Source organism: Pteropus vampyrus, unplaced genomic scaffold (assembly GCF_000151845.1).
Source record: "Pteropus vampyrus isolate Shadow unplaced genomic scaffold, Pvam_2.0 Scaffold1, whole genome shotgun sequence".
In the NCBI taxonomy this organism is placed as follows: domain Eukaryota; kingdom Metazoa; phylum Chordata; class Mammalia; order Chiroptera; family Pteropodidae; genus Pteropus; species Pteropus vampyrus.
The window spans coordinates 28545996-28565508 of record NW_011888782.1 but is presented as its reverse complement, the minus strand read 5'-3'; positions in this window follow the sequence as shown (position 1 = coordinate 28565508).

The following is a 19513-nucleotide window of genomic DNA, read 5'->3' as shown; positions in this document are numbered from 1 at the left end:
CTCCTAGAATAACTCTGGAAACTTGAATAAAATGAAGGTACATACAAGTTGAGTAGAAATATTAAATCTTTCATGATAAGTGGTGGAAAGGCTCAGAGAAGTGGACATACTAGAGTGGACATATTACCTGAGATCAGAAAGCCTACCGGATAACTCTATTCCATGGAAGATAGTTTCTTTACCAAAGTAATATGTGATTTGCTAGTAAGAAAGACACTAGAATGAATAATCACAGTGGTGACCATTCTCTCTAGGTGAGGGCTGATGATAAGTTATAATATTAAAGAACTGAGCTCTCTGATAGCAATAAAGATGATTGGATCTCCAAATAATAGAAGCCAGGTAGAAGTACTTAAGTACCATTGGTACTTAGTCAACTATTACTCATTAAGAATCAGATAATTGCAAAGTAGTACATGTCATTATTGGAATAAATGGCATTGCCAGAGTAGCAGCCAGGCCAAGGGATGGTGGCATGGGAGGCAAGTGTGTTCGATCCACAAAGAGCTGTGAGAATGGTTAATAGAACACAGTGTTCCCAGTACCAATACAGATGGGCAATCCACAAAGGCATTGCTCAATTTATACAACCAAAACAAAACAAAACAAAACAAAACAAAACAAAACAAAACAAAACAAAACAAAACAAAAACAGGAATGCATGATCAGGGGGCTGAAGGCAACTGCTTAAATAAAAAGTTCCTACTTCAAGCCCAGTTTTCAGATCTGACCTAATTCTCAAACCTAGAACTCTCTGACTAAAAGAGGGTCTGAGTCTCTATCAGGATGGCTCCTGCAACCTAGATCTGCCTTATGACCTATAGCCATTTACTTAAGTAATTATATTCTGGGGAAATGGGGATACTCAAAGATGTCAAGGACTCTTGGGCAAAGTTTAAAGTTGACATTATTACTCATTGACTTGAAACTTCATAATAGCCCTTGTGTTGAAGTGGAAGCCATGTAATGGGGTAGCTATCAAATAGAATCCTGGCCCAGATCAATCCATATTGAGTTCACTGCAGGTAATTAAAATTGACATATTTAGTAGTTGATAGAATCTCCACATAGTGGGGAATGTCATGTGGAAGTCTCTGAAGCTGCCCCTACCCCAGTCAAAATTAAAAATCATAAACAATATTGCATCATGGGAAGAATGGAAGAATGAGGGTCACCCTAAAAGTATGCATATGTGATGGTTGCCAACATATCTCCATTTATTTAAATGTATGGCTCCAACAGAAACCAGAAAGATTCTGAAAGATGACAGTGAACCATCAAAATAACCAAGAAATGCCCAATTGCAGATATTGGGTCATATATAGTAGCTTTGTTAGAACACATTAACATAGTCTCAGGTATATGGCATGTATTCATTAGTCTGGTGATGTGTTCTTGTCTATCTCTATTAGGAAGGAGAACCAGAAATAGTTCACATTTATGTAGGAAAAACAAGACTATTATATTATAATCTTGCCAGAGGGCTCATTAAATCTTTCATCCAAAAGGATTTAGGTCATATCACATTTGTCCACTATTTGAAGAAGATTATTGAAAATGGACTTGATAAGCAAAAAATTTGTTAGGGGCTTTGGTAAGACACATGAGCTGCAAGGATTTAGGGTTGTGCCATAACGATGACATTTTTAGGGATCCCATCATCTTGACCAAGCCAGGATATCCCTTCCAAAGGAAAAGACATCTTAGTATCTTGCACCTCTCACCAGGAGGCATAATGCCAGCTGAGCCTCTTTGATTTCAGGCAGAATATATTACACTTGAAAAAACAATTCTGACCCATTTACTGAGTGATATGAAAAGCTGATTGCTATGAGAGGGAGTTGGAAGTAGGAAAGAGCTCTGTAGCAGATCTAGGCTGCAGTGCTAGCAATCCTGTGACTTAGACTTATCAGACGCTATGGTATTATAAGTATGTTATGAGAATAGCCCTTATGCAGTCATGATATGCTCAAAAGGAGAAGAATACAGACACCTAGAGTTTTCGAGCAAGGCCATAATGTCTATGGCAAAGAACTATACATTATCTGAAAAACAACTTCTAATCCTTGGTAGAAATGAAGTGTTTTGTGGTGAATATCCAGTGACCATGAAGCCAGAGCTGCCCATCATTAGCTGCGTTCTGTTAGAACCACCACGTCATAAGGTAGGATGGGCCTAGCAGTAATTCATCATAAAGTAGATGTGAAGAATCTAGGGTCAGGCATCAAAAAAGGCCAGAGAGTACCAAAAAAACAGCATGAACAGTTACTGGTCCTGACCTCATGTCATCCACCATGTTGAATCAGCTCCTCTTCCTCAGTTTACACCTATAGGTAAATCTGGTATGTATGTGGGGGGCTTTGGGATTAGAAGGAGAGTCTCTTGAAACCAGCTGACAGAGAAGGAAAAAATTTAAGTTTGGCTCATGGAGGGGACATAGTGATATATTTGTGCAAGCTGCTCTATTACACTCCTATTCAGGGGTGAGGGAAAATTCTCTCACTGGGCAGAGATTTGAGTGGTAGACTTGATTATATATTTTGTGTGAAAATAGACCTGTCTTGAGATAAAAAATATATTGGAAAACAAAGGCAGTAGTGAATGGTTTAGTTGATTGGTCAAGGGCACACAAGGAGAATGATTAAAAGACTGAACAAAGCTATCTGGAGAAGAAGCATGTGGTTGGGCTTCTGGAAGTCCACAAAGCTTGAGGACTTTGAATCACACTTACCAAAGATCAGCAACCAAGGGAGAGGCATTAATAAAATCAAGTACAGGGACTGAGCCAGTCACTTGACATTTTCTATCCTCTGTCATCGGTCACCCCAGTGCTAGCACAATTTGTACATGGGTGGAGTAGCCATGATGACAGGGATGGAGGTTAGATGTGAGCCCAAACACCATGGGCTCCCACTCATTTAATCTAATCTAGTGACTGCTCCTGTCAAATGTCCAAACTACCAGCCACAGAGACAAATGCCGAGTTGCTGATATGGCACCATCCCTGAAGGAGAGCAAGTCACTTGGTAGACATTGTTTACAGGGGGCCCCTTCTATCCTTTGCCTCAATTGGGACAAGCCCATGTGCCATCTCAGCTCTTGACTCCGTATAGAATGGGCTGAGCTACATTACTGTTGAGTTTCTCTCTCTGTCTAATCCTGCTTCCTTCATCCCTCACAGGTGTTGTTCTGCGAGTCCTCCCCAATAAATCTCTTACAAGCAAATTTCTGTCTCATAGTCTGTTTCCCAGGTAATCTCATCTAAGACAGATGATAAGGTTCAGAACTTCCCCACTGATGAAAGTAATTACCTTCAGAAGAGAACATTAATTAATATCAATGGTCATATTTCCACTTCTGCAAATTCAGTAAAATGATATTACTTTTTAGATGAAATATGAATTTTCTGTTCGCTCAAGGGTAAGTTAGCAGCAATAATTTGGAGAAATAAATGATTTTATTCACATTCTATTGATGTGACTCATATTCTCTTTGTTGTGACCTGGAAAGTCATAGCATTAGGTGTTAGTATGGACCCCACATATACATACGGTCTACCAGAGTGCTTCAAGCAAGTAATACTTCCTCATTTTTGTACATAACAAATGTGAAGCTGAAAGAGATTAGTTGCCTTGCCTAAGATGCATAGCTGAGTTAGTGCTCAAGGGGAAATCAGAAAATAGATCTAGCCATACTTACTATACTGTTTCTTTCTATTAATATGCTAACTTTCTAACTCTTTGAAACCTATTAAAGTCTAAGTAAAATAAATCATGTTAATGGGAATATTTCACCTATTTCTAAAGAACTATTTGCTAAAATATTGTGTGCATTTCTCAAAATACCTTAAGTGATACTGATATTTCCACTGGGGAAAAAGAGAGTTGTAACTAGGCTAACTTTTGTTGGAGAGAGAAAAATGAAAGGACTTGTCTTCAAGTCTACCTGAAGTACAACTATCAAAAAAAAAAAAAAAAAAAAGGGGAGAGCCCATCTGATCTCAGTTTTCTATGGAAAACAGAAATCTTTCAGAGTCAAGAAGATCTTTTATTTAGATTTCAAAGGAAAGCATTTCTGATACTAACATATTTCAAGAGTCAACTTTCACCATCAGCTTAATATTCTAAAATCAATCTAAGTCTTTTGGGATTCAGTTTATGTTGATTGCAACATTTTCTATTTTTAACAGCAATGAGAAAAAACCTGAGATGTTATCAGTATGTTCTTTTAACTACAATTACAAAATTGAAATTCTGTGTGACTTATTTATAACTGAATTATCCTCTGACAACAAGTTGTACATCTTATATTCCAAAGAGCAAACTAGATTAAGGAAATGCAATATATATAGCTGATAAATAACCCAGGTAGAATCCACTTTCATAGTCTATCACATTCTGGCTTTATCATAAACTGAAAAAAAAATGTAGTACATAAAAATATGCAGAGTATAAAATCATAGTCTGACATCAAAAAGAGAAGAGAAATAACAGAAAATAAAAGAAAGAACTGGCCAAGAATTACTTTTTTAAAATTATTTAAATGAGATAATTGGAAATAATTTTGTTTAATGGCAAAAATAAGAAAACTACATTTTAAAATAAAGAAAAGAAAGCAGTAACATTTCAAGAGCAATGATCAGTTTGCCTTCCTTAGACTGAGGATAATTTTTTTTAATGGTTGAAGTATTTGACTCATTATGAAAATGATGAAGGGGAAGGTATACTCTGCCATATGCAAATTGAGCCAACGTGATTACCCTGGGAAGAAATCAGCTCAGAGCACTATTCCTTCCAGCTGAGTGGCATGAGAAAATTTACTTAGCTTCTCTGTGCCTTTTTATTTTATTTGAAAAATGAAGCCATGGAGACAGTTGATTGCAGTCCTTCTAGACCTACAGTTCTATGGTAATTTTCTTGTTTTCCCAGGCTTGTTACTTTAAGAGATATAAAATATTAAGTAATTATAGAAATATTTATTGAGCACAGACTCTATTAATCACTCTTTCCATTTACATAAAACTATGTTTTTCAAGTGCTTTTCATTTATATTCCTCATCTCAATTAATACAATGAGGCTGTGAGATGGGTAATTGTATCTCTATTTTATAAATGAGAGAAAGTATGCTTGAAGAATTAACCTACTCAAGATTACAGAGGATCAAAGTGCAGACAGGACTCCAAGCTAGGTGCCCTCACTCCAAGGCTACTATCTAATCTAGTCACTCTGAAGAGCTTCTTTGGAGATTTCATTGGATCTAAGAAGTAATCATCGCTCCAAAATTATTTCAGAATTCTTTTGACTGGGCAACAAAGGACTAGGAGAAATGGGAATACTGAAAATCTAAACTTACTTATGTGCATGTGTAGTTAATCCCATCTAGTGAATTCCTCCATTTATACAGGTTCATATTTTTATATTTTAACATGTAGTTTGGATTTTAGAAAAATTGGAAAAATTATACGAATCACCATTTTCTAAACATCATGCTGCCTGTTTTACTGAATACCTACTCTCTGAAAGATTAAGATATCTTTTGCAGTTCTTACCTATCCTCCACCAAAAAAAAAGTTCTATGATTCAAAAAGATTAGAGAATGCGGACTTTAATTAATTAATGCTTACTGCCTTTTGCGACAACATGGATGGACCTCAAGATAATCATGTTAGGCAAAATAAGCTAGACAGAAAAAGCTGAAAATCACATGATATCGCTTATATGTGAGATATAAACCTAAAAGCAACAAATGAACAGGACGAACAGAGACTCAAGGACATGGATAATAGACTAGTGGTTACCAGAGGGTAGCAGGGAGGGTGGAGGAGGGAAGGTAGATGGGGTAAAAGGAGTCAAATATGTGGTGACGGAAAAAAATGTAACTATGGGAGGTAAACACACAATGTTAAAATGTACAACTGAAACTTACTGGATTTCATTAACCAACACCACCATAAAAAAATAAATTAATTAAAATAATAATAATAATAATTAATGCTGACCTTAATCAAAGCTAAAGTTAATAAGTATTTCTTTAGTACAAGGCATCTCAGAGCCTTAATATGTTACTATTCATTATGAATTATTAAGAGAAAAAATAATATTTTGTGTTTCTCAGATGTGTTGAAGCCTTGCCTTTTTTTAAAAAAAAAATAGAAAAATCTAATATCTTATCAAACTTCTGTTCTTTAAATATAGTTTGGGAATTTTGTCTTCTAACATGTGGAAAAGGCCTTAGAAATTATTTATTGCAAATTCTACATATTATAGATGAGTAAACCAGAGAAGTCTAGTAACTGGTTCAAAGTCTCATAGTTGATAACATGGCTCATGACTAGAACCCAGGCCTTTTTCATTATGTACAGTTTTTATTGCACATAATATGTCTGTAAATTAATATGAACAGTGAATATAGTTTGTCACTGGATACATAGATACATATTTGGCACAGCCAAAGTCAATTTGCAATCATCTAAATAACGTATAGTAAAACGTTTTTCCAAATCTGAGGTATTCATTTCCTAGAGTATGTTTCACCAGAAGTCAACATATAGAGTTTTTATTTTGTTCTCAAAATTTGAAAAAATGTATTATTAGCTTTGTTTTCAATAGGAGATAAAAATAAGGCTGAGAATGTCAATTCGATTGTCGATTAGTAGAGGAGTCAAGATTTTAATTCAGTTCTGTGTTCAATTTATTTTTTGTGAAATGGGGTAATATCTAATTATGTCAAATATGATATAAATTAGAACACTTTATGTACCATGAAGTACTTATATTATATAAATTACTATTCCTTTTCTCAGCGAAGAGAAAATACATTAAATACTGTTCTTAATTTTCAAGTCCTTCAATAACATGCACTTAAAGACAAATATCCCCATCAGGGAAAAACAGTAAGAAAGTTCACGAATTATTCTTTTGTTGTTTTAGCTCTAAAGGTCCACATTACTTTTAAAGTTGCACTTGTAGGCCTTGATCATATTTGTTGATTAAGCATGTGTAAAACTGAACATCTTTAATGAAAAATGCAAGATTTATGGACTTAAAATTTGCTTTGGGAAATGAAACAAAATTTCATTTAGTAATGGTCACCAGTAGCCTGTAGTCAGGCAGTAACTGCTGGTTTTATTTGACGTGTAAGCAGAGAATAATCTAGCAATTTGTTCATTATTTTTATCTGCTGGCCCCTTTACCCCTCAACTCCATAATAGAAAAGCTGAATATAAACTGAATGTTTTTATATTACAGTATATTTTTAAAAACCTAGGTGAGTTTGTTCACTTTCTAATTTAAATTTTGTTTAATCCACATTTTTTTTTTTTTTTTTTTGTTTCCTTAAGTTGGCCTTTATTGGTTTAAATTCCGTTACTTTTCCCTTTTTCCGGAGGTTCCGGTTGTCAGAAGTCTGACAAAGCCCTCATAGAAGCCAGAAATATTTACCCCAACACCTTGCATTAAGGCTTTCAGGAATTGTGTGAAATTTTACTGACTTCTTAAATATACGATTCTTTTAAAGTCTAGTATCTGGCTTCTCAGCCTCTGATAGATTAGTATATGCAAACTAGAAAAGGCCAGAGGCTGTCTGAGGCAGGTAAAGCATGAACAGAAGTAATGACTGACAGACTTTTAACACATTGTCCAAAAAACCCAGTCCATAATGATTGTCCTGGATCATGAAGAAAGGGCTAAATGACATTAATGATGCTTGGAATTTTCTGGTTAAGTCATGCATTTTAGAATGATTGCCCCCAAATATGGTTAAGTTCAGGTAGCTGTAAAACTGAGTTGTGTGTGACTCTGTGTGTGTGCGTGTATGACTTGCAATGCCTTCTCAAAGTAGGCAGCATTTAAAAAAGGTCTTAGTAAAAGAGAAGGTAAAAATGAAGCATATATTTTGAGAGGAGGGATACCATAATTTGGTTTTTTAGTGACTTGAAAGAGGGGTGAATAGTCAGTTGCCTAATATGGCTGGACTACAGAATCTAAAGGGGAGGATGACCAGAAGCCTGGCTCCACTCTTTGTTTTGAGTCTTTAATTACTGTCAGTTTTCTCCTGCCCTTCAGACTACAGACTCTACCTTGAGTTGTCACTCAGTTATTTATACATTGCTGTGATTAAATAGCCTGTAATACAGTTTGGTTAGAAAAATAAAGAATTAGAATATGGTATACCTAGGTATGCAAACAGGTAAAAAGAAAGTCAAAAAGGCACCAATCTATGCCAAAAATCTACCATAAGCCATGTATTGTGCCACATATTTTTTACATATAATTTTTGCAACAATCATAAATCATCATCATTTTTATATTCATCTCAGGTAAGAAAACTAAGATTCAGAGAAGTTAAATGTCTTACTTACAGACAGAGAGCAATTCAGCACCAAAGCCAAATTTCATACTCAGATATGTCTGGCTCCATATCTGTGTGTTTTTTATTACACCATATTACTAGCTTGGGACTCTGCAGAAGGAAAAGGAGTACACAAAAGTGAAGTATGGCTCCTAATAACAAACTATGCCTACTGCAAAATAATAGTGGTTTGAAATCCTGGATAGATTTTTATAAACAAATGAATAAATGAATAAATATTGAGCAAAAATTATGCGCCAGTGATAATAATGACACACACTATTAATTGAGCATCTATTATATGATAAGCAACATATTTTACATACCATGTTACTTAAGGAAGACTATCCATATACTAAAAAGGAGAAAACTGTGGTCAGGAAATTTTAAATAGTTTAGCAATCTATGACATAATTTTAAGTGGTGCATTCCCCCTCTTTGGTATGGTGCCTCTCTAATAACCTAAAAAAGATTAAGTTTAGTGGAAGAAAAAGGGAAGCTATATGAGATTAGAAAATGAATACTTAATGATGTTAGTAGGAAATAATAGATTTCTCATCACTATATATATTTAATTGGCTGTATGTGTTACATCAATCTTTGGTAATAGAAGCACCATGATGTTTCATGATGTCCCTACATCTATATAATTAGCTATAAGAAGGTAGTGACTTTAAAAGTCTCTACTGGACACAAAATTCTGTTATTCTAATTTTTATAATGACTTGGAACTGCCAGCTTTTTACTTTACCCAAACCCAGAGAGACATTGGGGCAGTTTATAATCTTGTCAAAATTATTAATAATGGGAAAAAACAAAAACCAAACAAACCTACCACGAAATTTGCTCAAAGTTTTCAAATGATGTGGTTGAGGAAAGGACTGGCATAGCTACTTAGAGATCTGGGTCTAGTGTTGGATATTTCACTAATTCAGCATATGCCTTAGTATGGATCATTTACATGGTTAGGGTTCTCTCTTGTCTCCTGGTATGTTACAATAATAGTTCTAGCATTATCTATTTTACTAGTCTGAAAAGACTGTAGACTAGGATCAAAAGATTCAGATTTTAGCCTTATTGTTTTTTAATTGTGAAACACTAATCAACTCAGACACTCTGAGTTTTATTTTTTCATCTCTCTTACTGGCCTAATAGAATTGTGCTGAGGATCAAAATGAAATAATGAACTGAAAGTGCACTAAATTCTATAAAATGCTGTAAGTCATAAAAAAATCCACACGAATGTCTTGTACATTGTAGACATATTAAATATTTATGGAATAAGTAGCAGACAAGGGACCAGTATTGAATCGGCTTAATAGTGTGGTCCCTGAGTCTGACTGCCTGGGTTTAAACACTGACTCCACTACTTATTAGGTGAATAAATTTGGAGAAGTTATTGAACCTCTCTGTGTCTCTGTTTTCTCATGTATAAAACAAGCAAAGTAGTATCTGCCTCTTGGGCTACTGTAAAAGATTAAATAAGACATTCCATGAAAGGTGCATGGTACTGTACAGCAAAAGTTATTAATGTTACTCTTTTCCTGAGGTTCAAATTAAACCAACAAAAGGAAGGGAGAGATTCAGGAGACCTCTTTAGAATCTCCTGCCTTTTTGAAGCTTGTGATTGTGTGGGTGGAGGATGGTTAATTTATATAGACACAGACAGTTTGAATTAACAATTTCTGTTCCATTCCTATCATTTCTAAAAGCATAAGAGAACTTAACACTACCAGGTAGACTATTGCAAAACATGGCAAGCCACCCCTCTTAATTTCTCACCTCCTGCCCATTGCTCTATTTTTTCTAAAACTCAAAAGGAAGAAGAAATACTGAAAGTCAAGGACAATAGGAGAAGGAGAAGTGGGTAAAACAATAGGATAGTATATGCTGGTCATTTTATTGATTGTATTTCTAGCATATAGCATAATTGGACAATCAAATACATGTAGATGATGTTTTTTTTCCCTTCTGAAAACATCTTTTCCTATTTTTCTTGCTTGATAAACCTCAGAACTTCTCCCAAAGTCCATGAGTCCCTATCCCCTTCTATAGATGTATTTTATCAAATACTAAAACTATCTATTTACTCATGGGTGATGTATTTTCATAACATAAGTTCCTCAAAGACAGAGACCACACTCATCATTATATCCCTAAGAGATTACTTGGCATATATTAGGAACTCAGTAAATGTTTATTAAAATAGACTAAATTGTTCTTCTACGTGATTATACTAATATATCTTAAATTTTAGATCATTTTTGAAGTAAATTAAAAAATCTAGTCTATAATTTTCTTGACCAAATTTATTAATCATAACATTTTATAATTTCTAATGACACAAAACAAATTAACATCTGCTAACCTTCAGAGTAAAAAGAGTATATTCATTCTATACTCCACAATACTCCACAAAGGCTCTTAACTTCCTACCATTTTTTATAACAAGTGATCTGGTGTTGGCTTAGATTTATAACACAACTTAAAAGGATTTGCTTCTGTTGGTTAACTTTCAGTAAGGCTCTGTGATAGATGCCCGTGTCTTTTCTAACTGAGTGCTATTACAATTGCCCTGAAGCTAAGTTCCTTAAGGCATAAAGCTGGAGTTATTTATTAACTAATTATATTCATTGTTCAGAACAGGCAGTTCTTACGAAAAAGGAAAAGGATGTATGCACCCCTGGTTTGATTACAGTGAACCATAAAACAGCAATTTCTGTTTTTCTACTTTGTTTACCTAACTCTTTGGTTGAAACAAGAAAATTTCCACCATGGTAGGAAAATCCTTTACCTCCTGAGCTCTCTTTTCAAGGATTTGTGCGGGCTTCCCAAAGACCACTGACTACTGGGTGACTTTCACAGGATGACTGGCAATCTGATCATTTGTAATCAAACAGATTTTTTTATACATATCCCACATATATTTCTTATTTATATTTTACACAAATCATAAATAACAAATATAAAACTATATAACAAGAAATGAACAATTTATATTTCATTTAGACTGTAAACAGACATAGGTACTAGAACTGAATTTCAGAGAAAATTATTTTTCTTTACTTTTCTTGCCATTGTCTTTTACTGATATTCTATTACTGACTGGAATTTCATCTGATAAAATGCCCATTTTTATGTCTCAACCCTCACGTGGCACAAAATTAAGAATTAAAAAAAAAAGTACTATGTTTTTTTCTTAACATTTGCATAGGCCACGTGAAGCAATAACACGTGATCGATAGTTTACATATGCAATATTCTTGAATGTGTAATGCTTATGTGAGCCTATATTCCTGTATATAAAGGAAAACATTTAAACTTTAAATAGAAATGTATCATATACTCAACTGAAATGTACATTTCTAAGAAAAGATTAGAAAGAGCAAGAAGCCAGAATTCAAGAATAATAGGAAGAAAATTGGGTAAGGTTACAATATGAAATATAGAAATATCATCGTCCTTGGTAAGTGAGGATAATGGCAAAACTGGTTGTATATACCGACCTTCAACCAAAGCATTATGAGTGCCTCTGGATCTATTTAAATATTCGTGCATTCATTCTCTTGTGCACACTTAAGTCATTGATGGTTATACAAAATAGGACACACATTCTCTTGCTAAATAATACAATAGTGATTTCATTAAATTTGTCATTATTGAAAATTGTGCTGTAGAAAATCTACCAGCCAATCACTTTCAGAACCATTCAATTTGCTCATGTCCATCTAGAATGAAAGGCTTGCTGCACAGCTGTGTTTAAGACTGTGTAATGACTTTAAATCTAGGACACAGACTCTTTTTGCATGTCCAATCAATTTGTGAGGAATCTGATCCTGTGCTAATAGGGCTGTGTGCATTAAAATTCATTCTTTGAAAATTGTATCTGAACTGGATGCTGCATACAGCCTTTGAACTCTATCAACTTGATTTTGCTTTTACTTCACTTTCCAAAAGAGGTTACTTTTTTTTTTTTTGAGGAGACTACTGTTTTCAGAGGCATAAATTGAAGACTAGAAAATGTTCACATACTAGTGCTATGAATTCCTATATTAGTATGTACTGATTTTAAAGTAGCTAGATTCAAATGCCTGGAGGATATTGCCCCAGTCTCTATAGAAGTCCATATGGTCTTAAAACAACACTTTCTCACTAATTTTAGAATTATGACTCCATGCAGTTAAGCTCTAATACCAATCCCACTTCTAATGCAAGAAAAGCTTGAAATAAGACTATCAAAGCATAAACAGAAAAAAAAGTCAGGGCATATACCAGGAAGTCAAGAATCTTTGGTCACGAAAGAAAAGCAAGATCATGCAGTTCTCTAGTTTACATACTCAGTTAAAAAAACCTTTTTTTCTCTTTAATTGTTCTCCATTAGCAAAATCATTGAAAACTCAATCTAAACTAATTCGTGTCAACTGCCATCCAATGTTATGACTTTCTTGGTTTTGTAATCTTATGTTATAATTACACACTCTTTTTTTAGATGTCATGGTAATAATCAATATATGACTGCAACATTCTGAGCTCTGCATATAATCGTGTCACTCTACGTCGTTTTCATAATACCATTACACAGAATTAAGACTCTGTAAGCCAGTGTTTGGCATGGAGCTGTTCAAATCTTAACAGTGAATGAGGCATAAAAATGTCATAACATGATCATCATACCTCATGAAACCAGTACTATAATTGTCACATTCTGATTATCCAAGTGAAGAAGCCAAAATACTATATACAACTACACTGACAACAAAGAACTCTCCTCTGACCCAGTTCAGTCGAAGCTAGTTCCACCTGACCTTCAAAGGAAGGCTTCTGTGCTAAAGGAGTGACCTTTCTTTCTTGTTCTGTAAAAGAGGCATAAAATGTGGTTGTCAGTTATGTGATGAAGTGATAACCATGGTTATCAGTTAAGTGACTAAAGGTTGAACCACCAGACATCAAGCAAAAGAAGTCAGTAAAACGTCCTAGGTGTAAAGACCTTGAAGGCAGGAACTATATTTCACTATTTTATCTTTATGCTCAACATATCATGCACATGGTTATGCAAGTCCTTGAAAATATATTTTGAATTGAATTTATTTATTGGATTATGTAACTGATCATCTGCTCAGAGCAGAAATTCCTCAAATTAACTAAAGTTACGGTATTGACATGCTCAATCTCTCAATCGTAATGTAAAGAGGCAGGATTGCTCTTTATTATACCAGTTGAACCCCCTGAATCCTTTGGAAAAGGAGACAAGGTACAAATAAATGCCTAATTAAATAAAATTAGAAAGTTAAATGTGCTTCTCATATTATCAGCTGGTTTCTCTCCAGAATTCAAGGTTATCAAAAGATACTCCTTTGACTACATGTAACGGAAATATAGACAGTGGGTGATGCTCATAGACTAAGAACATGAAAGAGAAATTTTGAGGCATCTTTGGACTACACATCAGAGTTGGGAAGTGAAAATAAATTTGAGAGAGAGAGAGAGATAGAGAGAGAGGGAGACGAGAGAGACACAGAGAGAGCGAAAGAGCAATCTTGAGCTATTTTCTGACTACTCTCTCTCTTTTGTATCCATTGCATCCATGATTTTTTCCCATGATTCTCCTTTCCGCCCTCCAATTCAGACAGTCTTCTACTGGGGCTTAACTCTAGGAACAATCATGAGGAAGAGAAATCCCCAAGACTCACTCACTGAATTTCCCTCAGCCATTTCTACAAAAGTTACCAGGCACTCCTTAAGACAGAGGGATTCAAGCAGTATGGGTTATAATAAAACAAATTTAAATACTCCATAATTGAGTTTCTTTCACTTCCCCACAGGGCAAAAACAAACTGTCTTAACAACTGGAGATAATCCCAATCTACATTTTTTTCTATTTACTTACTTATTTATTATTTTTACTGTTTTCTATCGATAATCTAAAACATTTTCTTCTAGGGATGGATGTAATACTCCTCTCTTAGAAAGGAAATAGGTAGATAAATTGAAAGAACTGAAAAATAATCCCTTCATAATTCCTCAAATTTAAATGATGGTTGAAGACTTTAATTTTCTTACACATATTTCTATATTTAAAAATTATATACTTTTAAAATCATTCCATTCTGAAGCTATTCAATATCTGCGATGTCTTACGTCCTCTTAAAATGTTGAACTCTTGAGAGCAGTGTCCATTTCTTATTAGCTATGAATTATCTTATTTTTCTTTATCTTATTAACACTTTTTTGCAATACTTTTGATAGCAGGTGACACATTTCACTGCACGTATTTCTGTAATGATCAGCACATAGAAACTTGACCATATATCAGAATATAAAAAATTACTGAGCATTGTATTGTTAACTACACAGTTAGTTTTAAGACATTTTATTTTTTCCCAAGAAGCCAGCTGTAAGTTCTTACTTGGCAAATGAGTGATTTATTTTAGATAGAAAAAGAAAGGTTATTTAAAAAGAAAATTCAGGAGAGAATCCTCAAATACGACCAACTCATCAAAACAAATTTTGCTACTAAAAATAGAAAAAAATGCCTTAGTTTTGGGCTATAAATTGAGTCTTCGAACCAATTGCATACATTTAGCAAATTATGCTTCTAATATCTGCTATAATAATATAATCTCATAAACCTTTCACTTAATATTTAGGTGTATCTGCTTCTCTTGCTTCTATTCTTATGTGAAATATTTTTAGACATTATACTATACTTTGGAGTTGTATATATGTTGAAGTGTTGTAAATCAAATTTTTTGTCAGTCACCAGTTCTTAAGAAGCTAGTTTGGTAACCAAGATTGTATAACCATTAAAATCTTGAGTATATTACAACTGTCTTATCAATTAGACTAAATATCTAACACACTGCAAGTGTATTTTAAACAGATAATGCTGCCAATAATAAAAAGTAAAGCGCTTCATAATCTAGAGGAAGATATTTATGAAAATAGTCACAAATATATATATATGTATTTATATATCATATATATTTCATATATTATTTAGACTAAATTGTATATATTGTCAGATCTTTTGAAAAGGACTTTTGAATTCATATATAATAAGCTTTCTGTTGAGAGTGGGCTGCAGAAGCTTTGGATTAGGATATGAGTGGCATTCAAACGCAGATACATAAAAACGCACAATTCTTCTATACCTTGAAGTTTAAGCTATATCAAGTTATAGAGAAATAAACAGGGGTAACCACACCAGAGAAAACAATAGCTTCTCTGGCCACGCGAGATGCTTCCTGTGTATATAGAAAAGCTGAAATATTACCATTTCAAGGATTCCTGCCTTCCTTTTTCTTCTAAGAGAACTCTGCCACCTGCACGCTTTCTGCAGAACACTTCAGAAGATATGTTTCACTTACCTGAAAGAAAGGACAACAACAAAAAACATTTAAACATTATTTCATGTTGAATTTGATTTTCCGATCTTAAAAAAAAACTTTGCATTAGATAATAGACATGTTTCTAAAATGTTGTATATACATTGAAGTTTTATAAATCAAATCCTGCTTTCCCTTTTTCCTTATATTACATTGGATTACTTTTGAAAATTTGATAATTTGTGGGTCACCATCCCTGATAAAATCTTTTAAATGTCTTACACAGATCAGATTATCTTGTATATAAGAAAGCAATCTCTCAATGTAATATAGAGGAAAGTGGACATTACCTGGTCTCTTCATGTATTTAATCATAACCATTTAATCAGTCTTTCATTCCTTAATTTATTCAACAAATATATATTGACTTTATTGTGTGCTAGCCACTTTGCTAGGCCTGGAGGGGATCAAGACACTCATCTTGACCTTAAATATCCCACACTGCATCTCATAATTCTTACAGGTAAGCTGTATATCTGTCAAATAGGACTAGACTCAGAAGTCCCCCATCTCTTGACCCCAGGCATACTCAAAAGTCTAACATAGAAAATCCTAACCTTTCTTTGGCTCACAGTTTTATGCTCAATTTGCAACATTAGTGTAAGACATGTTTCCTAGCCAGAAGAAACATAGCCAGGACAGAACAGGGACTCTCAGGGACATTGTAGTAAACAGCATTTAAGCAGTCTGACAAGTCATCAGAAGGGACTTGCACTGCCTAGATGATAGAAGCCCATATCCAGCTCCTAGCAGTCCCAGCATCAGCACCACTACAGAGGGCATTTCCCTCTGGCATCTGGTATGGTTACTGAGACATTTCAAAGGTCCTCTGCTTAACTGAACTTTGACCCCACTTCCTCCACATGAGAAAGTTCATTTCTCTCCATTGTTGACCTTCAATCATCAGCCAGTTCTTATGCCTTTTATGTTACGAACCAGATGAGCCAAACAGAGTAGTCCTGGTCCCTAGAGCAAAAAGTCACTTTCTGTTTTAGATGAAAGCTGTATCGGCCTCCTTGGGGACTTACACTCTGGCATCTTCTATCTGCCATTAGATGTTGCTGATTTATATTGTATATTAACATCCACAATGCACATTGCAAACTCTTGGCTTTCATCCCACCCAATCTGAGAACAAGAAATGAATTCCTTTCAGTGGGCATGTGACAAATGAAGCTGTTATCGACACACAATAGGAGTTACCAGAGCTTTCACAGAGGGTTGTGAGCAGAGCCCCTGCATTATAGCTCCTGCATGGAGTTGCTGTTCTACAGGAGCCAATGCCCTCTAGTAAATGAAAGCAATTAGATGGGGATTGAGGAGCGAGTGGGGTGACTGCAAGGATGACTGCATTTAGAAAGGCAGCTTGAACAGCAAGAAAGCTTATTCTCAGGTCTTCTGCTTAACTGAACTTTGAGCCCACTTCCTCTACATGAGAAAGTTCATCTCTCTCCATTGTTGACCTACAACCATCAGCCAGTTCTTATGCCTTTTGATTTAAGGTCTACTTGATTTAGGTGGAAGACATGTGTCTTCTTTAGTTAGGTGTTTCAAGATGTTTGACTCATTTGATTTTGAAGTGAATAAAGAGTTTTAAAAATGTGAGTTCCTGAAAGGTATCAAATAGTAAGCTTCCTTTCTAACACCCCTAGTTATTAAATGAATATGAGTATGTCTTAAGAAAGCTCTAAAACACTATGAAAATATAAAGTGCTTTTCCAAATTCTACTACACTTATCCAAATGTTACCAAGAGCCAGTGAATGAACTTTGACAAATTTCTATGTAAAATAGGCGTGCATGTCTAAACCTATGTACCAGTATTAAAACAGATTACACTTTATTATAAATTCTCACACTCAGACTTGTGAGGAAGAAAAATGAGATGTGGAATGTTTATGTGGATACTCACATCTTTGAATATTGGCTTTTCTTAGTCAAAAACATGGATATTAAGTAAAACAATCAGACACACTCTATGATACTGAAGCTTCATCCGCCATAATTGTATTGACCATTTGACACACAGTGAACTATTTTAATTTAGCCTGTAAGGGGGACATAATTAAGCTAGGAAAATAATAATAAAGATGCTTGATGACAACTTTCACATTTGCGAGGCTTCAAGTTCTCCTGGGGCCAGTAGTGACTTTAAAAAAATGTCAGGCAAGAACTACTGAAGGTGATTTTGAGGGAGTCAGAAGAAGATGCAATCTGATATTTTAGAGGCAATATTGTGGTGTGATTAAGTGAGTATATTTCTGAGTCAAAGTTCCTGGGTTTGAAAAGTTAAACTATGTAAACCTCAATTTCTTCATCTGTAATACAGTAATCAATCTATCTGTACATACGTCATGATAAATCATGGTCTATGTCTGAGCACAAGAGCCCAGTGCATGCCAGTTCTTATTTTTTTTCTCTTGCATAATCTCAGCTGCATCTCCTTTGCTTTGTTGTGAGAAAGGTGGGCTTCAAGTAGAAAAGGAAAAGGGGACTACATATACAAAAGGTTTACTTTATGGCTAGGCACAGAATGGGCTGATTGGCCGGGAGGTCACTGAGCAAGGGAGATGATACTTAGAAAGGTCACTGAGGAAGGGAGGAGATGAGAATAACCGCGGTGCTATACAATTGTTAAGCTTTACAGCTTCCCAAACATTTCACAGGCCATGTTCTCAATGAGTTTCTATGATGAGCTTAGAAAAGGGGTATAGTGAGGACAGGGAGGAAAGTATGGGTGGCAGCTCACATAGACTCTCTCAGCTCACAGGGCAGGGACAGCATTCTGAGTCTCCATATTGCTGGAGAGGATTATTAGTAAAAACTTTGAACGCAGTACTTTAGCCAGGAAGTAGTGAACTGAACTTATTTTTCAGGTTGTCACTGAAATGAAATAATGAAGTTTTAATAATGTTGCAGTGCCTAGATTATTTTCACTGCAAAGAGAAAAGTGTTAAGCAAAAGTGTGACTACATGGCAGACCAGCCTTGTTTCTAGAGCCTGGGGCAAGAATATAAGTAAAGGCCTATAAGCTATATGTACAATATTTGACCATTATAAATCAAGATAATAAACTGATAATAAAATATATTCTATCCTCCCACCTTGATGATATAATTTCATACTCACACTGTAATGCCAAGTTAAAGGCCCCTTGGAATTCTACACCAGAACAGTGTCACAAGGAGAATTGACTCCAACCCCAGGCCCTGACTCCTGGGCTTCCTCCTGTTTCCTCCCACTCCTGGCTCAGTCAGCACTGTGAGAAGACTTACATCCTTGTGGACAGTCCCAGGCTACATATGCAAGCTTCATCAATACTTCACGCTAAGAACTGCGAACTTGGCCACCCTTCTGGCTTAGACATGTACAAACTAGTGGTATAATTTGCCTTGGAAAAACAGACCCAGGGAGCCATCTCCTACAAACCTTTGAAGCAGGCTCAGGGTCACCTGTGTAGGGAATTTTGGAGTTCTCTGAACCTGGATTACAGACTAGAAGGGGTGGTACCGGCCCTGTGTGGGCATAGCTCCTTGACCGCCAAAGACTCCCCACCACTGAGAAGGCATGTAGCTGGTGATGGGGATGTTCAAAACCATGACACTCATGGAAGGATCCTTCATACCCAGAGCTAACAGTCACACTGCTCTACAGAGTCGTGGGTAACACCCATATGGAAAAGAAAATAAGATTTTCTAAAAACAACTAAGGTCATTATTGTCTTCCAAGTGTACGCTGAAAATCAACCTTAAAAGGCTCACAACTACACAAATTAATTG